Source organism: Pteropus vampyrus, unplaced genomic scaffold (assembly GCF_000151845.1).
Source record: "Pteropus vampyrus isolate Shadow unplaced genomic scaffold, Pvam_2.0 Scaffold27, whole genome shotgun sequence".
NCBI lineage: Eukaryota > Metazoa > Chordata > Mammalia > Chiroptera > Pteropodidae > Pteropus > Pteropus vampyrus.
Window position 1 is genome coordinate 5,022,430 of NW_011888808.1, and position 8,324 is coordinate 5,030,753.

At 32.4% G+C, this 8,324-nt stretch overlaps 1 protein-coding gene and 1 pseudogene across 1 annotated transcript in view; one reads left to right on the plus strand and one right to left on the minus strand.

The window, feature by feature from the left end:
• The window catches only part of CDH10 (cadherin 10), a 143,909-nt gene that overhangs the window by 26,409 nt on the left and 109,176 nt on the right, over positions 1-8,324 (minus strand). The gene's annotated exons all lie outside the window — the stretch shown is intronic.
• LOC111737533 lies at positions 3,867-3,985 on the plus strand (annotated as a pseudogene).

Genomic DNA, 8,324 nt, shown 5'->3' on the forward strand with positions numbered 1-8,324 from the left:
CTGAGAAAATGGCACTGTTATGGGCCGAGTTTTGGGGAGTCTATGCCTCTCAACCTTCATATGTGGCTGTATTAGAAGACAGGGCCTTTAAAGAGGTAGTTAAGGTTAAAATGAGAGCATTAGGGTAGGGTAACCCTTAATCTAATATGATACTGTCCTTATAGGAAGAGCAGATTTGGACATAGACAGGCACAGAGAGAAGACAACCATCTACAGGCCGAGAAGAGGCCTCGGAAGAAATCAACCCTGCTGACACTTTGATGTTGAACTTCTAGCTACCAGAACTGTGAGAACTAAGATTTTGTTGTTTAAGCCATCCAGTCTGTGATACCTTGTTACGGCAGCGCTAATGAACTAATACAGGCACCTAGCACCTATATCTGCTCAGTTAGGGAAGTCATTTCCTAGGAGGCATCATTATGACCCAGTTTCTCCTACATAGTTAGTCTGTTAGCCTGTATTTTTTATTGTTTTTTGTTTGTTTGTTTGGTAATTTTTTTCTCTCTATCTTTGGTAACGCACTGTTGAAAGAAACTCTCATTTCATGGCTAATTGTTTTATTGGCTCTCTGTGCCTTTGCTGGTTCTTCCCCTAGAAACACCTGTCCCTGGATATTTAGATGGCTCATTCGCTTGCTTCCTTCAGGTGACTACTCAGCAGTGACCCCACTCAGATGCTTTCACCAGTAACCTTACTGAAAATAGCCTTATTGAGAATATCATCCCCAATCACTCTTCATATCATTTGCCATTGCTAGACATTCTATTATTTACTTATTTATTTGTATGTGCCATGAGCATGTACTAGAAAACATAGATTTTTTTTTCACCGTTATATTCCCACTTTATTTCTTTGAGTGTAGTAGCTACTATATACTCATTTATATATTAGATAAATGAGTAACTTCCTAACTATTCTACCAACTCCCATATTTGGCAAAGTCCAATTAGATCTTAGATATTCTATACACATTGCAGCTCTGTTACCCTTTGGAAAACAATCTTATCAACAATTATTTAGAGCTTCGAAACTCTTTGCTCCCATTGTGCTTAAAACTAAAACATATATAGGCTGGCCCTCCATAAATTGGCTCTTCTTTTCTGTCATTCTGTCCCGTAATTCTCTGCATAAAACTAGTCTTTTAGTTGTCGAGCTTTTCTTTTCTTTTCTTTTTTTTTTACTTTTAATACACTTTCCTCTTTATAAAAGATTTTTCATACGACTCTTTTCCTGGCAACCTCTGACTCTTCCTTTTGATATATACCTATTTCACTATGCTTCTACCAGCAAATATCATCAAATCTAGGCTATTTAAAGAAAAATCTTTCTTTAAAAAAGATAATTCTTATAGAAGCAGCACTTCACTATGTTGATTTACTACACTGGAACAGACGCATCTTTCTACAGCATAAACAATGACATCGCTGTTCTACTGAAAGCACTATTGATGTTAGGATAAATTCCTAATTTCTTCATTTGGTTTATAATATTTTATAAAATCTTGTTTCTGTTAAAATCTTTAGTATCATGTTCATCTATTTTCAAATCTAGAGTATATGTTTAATGCAGCCACGCTAATGTTTTTTTCAATTAATGGTCAGGCAACTGGACCAAAAACATTATAAATATATGGACTGTTTAACAAAATAAATACAAACAATATGGGAGATTTGAATGATGTGTATATAAAACCTGCATGCCCCATCTAGAGAATACAGATTATTTTCAAGCATCCATAATGCATTGAATACAATTTGATCGAGTATTAAGTTATAAGACAAATTTGAATAAATCAGAATCTATCTTCTCTGACCATGCTACAATTAAGGTAGAGGTTAATACAAAAAGGTAATCCCCAAATACTCATATTCCTGAAAATTTAGAAGAAAATTATAAAAATAACTTCTATGTAACTGATAGTTCAAACAAGATACAAATTTGAAGACAAAGAAATTAAAAAAGCAATGAAAAGAAATTAAAGCATATGGTGTACAGAAAATGAGTCTACTTATGGAAGGTAGTTTATAACTTCACATGAAATGTCTTCTGGAGAAAACAAATATGAGGACTGTTTCCTAACTCATTATACGAGATCAGTATAACCCTGACTGCGAAACCAGATATGAAGAATTTAATGGTTATATAGTGTGGGTTAAAACTCAAGCTCCACCATACCTAATTATACAACATTTAGAAAGTTCATTTTTAATTTTCAATTCACAATCACTTATATAAAACAGTTTATGAGAAACACTATTCTAATCACTTTACTATGAACTAAATTCCAGACTTTGAACTTCATCAGCTTTTCCATTAAAGTCTCCCAGAGATCTTATTTTGTATTTGGTCATCATATCTCCTTATTCTTCAGTCTTTCCTTGCTTTTTTAAAATCAACTTGGCACTTTAAATAATACTGGTCTGTTAATTTGTAAAATGTCTTTTAATTTGGGTCTGTCTTATATTTTCTCATGATTAGATTGAGGTTACGCATTTTTATTAAGGACATGGTCTCGGTATATGATATATCACATCAAGGACGTCAGCATGTCTTATGACTGATGATGTTAACCCTCATAACGTGTTTATGCCAGTTTCCTCCATTGTTAAGTAAAGAAATATTATAGCTCCATAAAAATATAGTTGTAAATACTTGGCTCATAAAGCTACAAAAGAAGGCAAATGATGGAGTCAAGTGCCCTAAAATATAGACCAACTTGTTAAAAGCCTCTAGGGGAACACCCCTCCCCCCATCCACATGCACGTATACATAAATATATATGCAAATGTTTACACATGTATATGTATGTAAAATATGCAAATACATATTTCCATGTGTTTATGTAGCCTTAGCAAACTAATAGATATTTAATATTTAAATGGAATATCTTATCAATACTCTTTTCAAATAAGCTTTTGGAATTTCCCAAAGAAGATAAATTCTGCCCTGCCGAAGTTTGCAGGTTTCTGCCACAATTATCACAAGACCTTCTCTTCTGATGAACATCATAAGTTTCTTCTCTTTTTGCTTGAGTGCTTCAGAATAATTCTGGAGTGACAAAATATTAAGTCGTATCTGTATATTAATCGAATTGCTTTACTGCCAAAGACAGCTTTAACTTACGTGGGGGAAGGATTATATTGAGATATGGTAATTTCCAATTTTATCCTTTAAAGGCCTCTTTTTATTTCCTTTACACATGTAAAACTCTAGTTAAAATCTCCAAGCCTCTGTCTTTTTGGTTATCCACAACATTCCTAAACTTAAAAAAAAAAAATTCTAAAATTTTAAATTAATTTATAAGTAAATGTAGAACAATATTTTAATGATCTTCAGTAAGGAAAGGATTTTTAAAACACAGCAATGATTACCAAATAATAAAATAAAAGGTTGATAAATGAATCTATACACAAATTAACAACTTCTATAAATAAAAAGACAATAGAAAGTGAAACATGTTATAAATAAAGGGAAGAGGATAATTTCAGCACCCGTACTGACACAGTATGCCAAAAGATCCATAAGAAAAGACAGATGAGAAAAGTTAGTCAAGAATGTGAAAACAATTTACAGTAGATAAAACAAGACAAATAATCAGAGAGAAATATACTGGATCTTAATTAAGCAAATGCAAATTTCATACCATTTTACACCTATTAAATTAACAAAAATTGAGTCAGACAAAATCAAGTGTTAAAAGTACATGATATAATAGGAACTTTATGCACAGCTGATGGGTGCTAAATTTGGCACAATTACTTTGAGAAATGTATTATTTCCCCCCCAAAAAAATATATATATATATAGTTTCTGAGGGCTGCTATAACAAAGTGCCAAAAATTAAGTGGCTTAAAACAATAAAAGTTGTCTACGACCATGCTACCCTGAACAAGCTTGATCCTGTCTGATCTCTGAAGCTAAGCAGGGTCAGGTCTGCTTAGTACTTAGATGGGAGACCACCTAGGAAGACCAGGTGCTGTAGGCATAAAAAATAAAAAAATAAGGGGTTGTAAACTGACAAGGTCCTTGCAATTTGTGAGGTCAACCAAGGGTTGCCTCGCCTAAAATATTTAAAAAAAAAAAAAAAATATATATATATATATATATATAAATAGATAGATATCTATCTATATCTATATCTATCTATCTCCATCTCCATCTCCATCTCCATCCATCTCCATCTCCATCTCCATCTCCATCTCCATCTCTATCTCTATATCATCTATATCTATATTGTTTTATAGTTCTGGAGGCCAGAAGATTGAAATCTAGGTATCTGGCAGGGCCGTGTTTTTCTTGATGTCTCTAAGAGAAAATTCTTCCTTGCCTTTTCTAGATTTTGGTGTTTGCCAACAATTTTTGGTGTTCCTTGGCTTGTTGATGCATCACTAAAGTTACATGGCCAGCATACTTGCATGTCCACACCATTTTTCCTCTGTGCATGTCTCTCTCTGTGTCCAAATTCCCCATTTTCCATTTGGACACATCATATTGGATTAGGGCCCTAATTCTTTTAACTTGAGATCACCTCTGTAAAGACCCTATTTCTAAATAAGGCCACATTCTGAGGTCCTGGGGGTTAGAACTTCAAAATACATGAGAACAGCTGCATGAATGCCATATGGAATTATTGTTTGTAAGAAAGACAGACAGACAAGAAAGAAAACAAACTTCAAACCATGAGCATAGGTAATAAATTGTTATGTAATCATACATACTGACATAATACAAAAGTGAAAACTATGAGCTAAATTTATGTGGGCAAAATATGAATGAATCTTAGATGTATAATTTTAAGTGGGAAAAGGCAAGGTTTAGAAAATTATATATAGTATGCTATTATTTTTTATAAATCATAAATAATAAGAATCAATAATATTTTGTTTAAGGATACATAAATATATATATTTGTATACATAAATTATCTACATATGTGTGTGTATAATAAAAATGAAAGAAAATAAGTATCACAGTAAAATAAAAACAAAACATTAAAAAACAACAATAATTTAAAAAATCCAAAAGCAAAAAACAAATAAAACTCTCTAGCTAAATCAAGTCAATAAAGCAACTACTGTAGAGTCATGTCATACAGAATATATAAATATATGTACATATATATTCAATATGTTTTAAGAAGTAAAATCGGTCATTAAAAATATCACTAGATAATAACTATGAAAAGTGGCTGGGCATGTTTCATATAGAGCCAAAAACAATAAATAGATATCGACAATATAATAATTAAAGTTAAAAAAAATAACGATGGCTCTAACAAATGATTAATTATCCAAGGGGGGAATTAGTGAGCTAGAGGATAAATGGAAGGAAGTATACACAAATAAAAACTTATAAACTACTGTGAGTTTGGAAAAAAAAAAGAAGACATGGATCAAAATGGCAATGGATTTTTGAAGGTAATCTCTGATTCCACAAAAATATCGAGCATTGTCATTATAATTTGATGATAAAATTATTTTGAACCTTGAATTCTTACTCTAGCCACCGTATTAATCAAATGTGATAACCTGATAAAGATAGTTTTAGACTCAGCAAATTTCTCTCCCTTTGGGCCTTTTCAAAAAATGTAATGAAGAATGTGTTCCAGGAAAATAAGAGGATAAATCAAGATATAGGAATACATCAGATCCAGAGAGCTATGTATTTAATTAGAAAAGTAAAAAGAAATGTCTGGGATGGCAAGTTGTCCTGAGCTATAGAGATTAGCTAATCCATGTTGTCACAGAAATACCCAGGGCTCCAGGTTTGCAACTTAAAATGCGGCCAAAATGAAGTCAAATGCTATAGGCTATTCACTAATAAATTCTGAGCAGCTGCACATGCAGCATATCAAAAGCACAAATCTGTAATATTTAGGAAAATACAACTTTGCTACAGACAATCACTAATATTTAATAGTTGAAGTTATTATATGAAAATAAAATGCTTGTCTTTTTCTCCTAGACCTCTGAGAGCCCAAGTATGTTCTATTACACATTTTGGGACAAAAGACCAAAATTTTACAAAGTTAATAGTGTAGTATTTTGATAAGTGCATTTTGAAAATTATGAGTTATTTTTAGACAATAAAAAAATCTTGAATAAATCTAGTGCTTTAGTGAGAATGCTGTTGGGACAGAAAGACAGAGAGGGAGTCTGAGAATGGCAGGTATAAAAAAATTATATTTATATATATTTGCTAAGATAACCAAGAGCAACTGAAAGAAAGTGGTACTATTATATTTGGCTGAGAAAGGATGAGATATTACTAAGCTCCACTTTCATCAACTATGAAAGGAAATCAAAAGGTAATACATAAAAATATTTCGACGTATAACAGAGAGAGAGAAAGAGAGAGAGAGAGAGAGAAAGAAAGAAAGAGAGAGAGAGAGAGAACAAAAGAAAAACATCTTTGTTTCATTAATTTTACTGTCACATAGATTTCACTGTGAGTATTGTCTCTGGGAATTTATTCTCCCACATTTTATTTTTAGCCTGGACTTTTTTTGAGATTGCTTGTATTTTTAGGCACATTTTTAGATTCTAAAAATCTGTCTGCTTATTCTAGCTCTGGTCAAGGATCCAAAATTGTTTATCACTTCATTTTATTTCTTGGTTGGTGCAGAGACTATTTCATTACAAAGTTTATTTCATTTTGATTAGAGTAAGCTTTATCCTTGTTAATTATCACTACCTCTGAGATTTAAACAGGGAAGTGATCCTGCTGCATTGGTTCACATTACAATAAGCCTAAATTATGTATCAGTTTTCTTCCATGGTAATTTTTGGAAGGGATACACACACATGCACAGTAGATGAGTTGCATGTGTGTATACATGTACATACATATGTATACATGCACATACATGAAACTGTTCTCAAGGTAATCCATACTTTCCAGAGAAGCCATTACTGAGTCCATTTATCAAAATAGCATAGATTTAGTTCTTCTGTTAAGTAATTCAAAAACTGTATTATAAAGATATGTATGTTGCATCACACATATAGTATATACATTCATGATTGTTTTGATTATATGGCAACTTTAGTAATTAATTCACTCAACAGATATTTATGCAGTGCCCAAGATGTAGAATTCTGTAACGCTTTCTCTGGAATTATCTTTCTGCTCATACATCAATTTAGGGACAAGATTTATTGGGTCCATGTCACAGTTAAAAAGTACAATTCTATATTTTAAATGAAAGAGCTATTCATTCATACTTTGTATTTATTTCCAAGATTAGTTGGTTGAACCTAGGTATCCTAGTTTGTCAAGCAAACTGAAATTACTTTAATTAAGAGCCTGCAAAGGTGTTTACCATGTGGGATGAGCAGCAGGAGGGGAACTAGGAGACAGAGACTTATGCATACACTGACAAAAGGAAAGTCGCGCCTGTCACCCATCCTAAGTTTCATCTTTCATTAAAGATATTTCTTTGCCTGCTTCTTATTTTTTATCTTATAGTTGATGGATCTTTAATTATGTGGCGTACTTCCCATCTTCCCATCAATTACAAATTAGTTGTTTTGAATTCATTCCCAGGTGTCAGATCGAATCATCTTTTTCTCTTTTAATGTTTAGGTCAATAAATATTTCTTCCTGGTGACTGTGTTCTTAGTTTGACTATTGATTAAAGTACAAAGGCATGAATGCGTGGAGAAGAGAGATAATCGCCATTGCTGTATTACATGAAGAATGTTATAATTAGAAGTAAAAATCTAAAGTAATATTCCAAAGGCATCCCAGGGACTGGGCAAAATACACAGCTCCTTAAGTAAGTGCACTTTGAGATGATACTTACATCTTCACACAACACCTGAATTTTCATTATTAAAAATTTAAAACAATTTTGATATCTTTCTGGCTTTATTGGAATCAAGATTCATTATTTCAGGTCATTTGTTCTACTAAAATTGTATTAATAGGAACTTTGCATTTAAATATTTTTTAAAAACTGCAGATTTGTGTACTAGAATTAGAAATAATTGACAGCTCACTGTAAGCGGCTTTGGAGGAAAGACATGATAGGCAAAGTAAGAGATGTGACAGGGTGACTTCCTCAAGAACAACAAAAGAGAGGCCAGGAAACAACTGAGAGGGCAACAAGGACAAAGTCAGGTTTTGAGGTTGGTCACAAGTAGCTGCTGTTTTGTTTTGATAAAAAGCAATGAGGTTCGAAGACATACAACTTGCTTTTTCCTTTGTTCCCTGCCCTTGTTTCTATTCACATTTACATAAGAACTCTGTTTTTCTAGAGTTGAGATTAAAAAAAAACAATACAAAACAAAACACATATGAATCAACAAAATAATTTAACATTA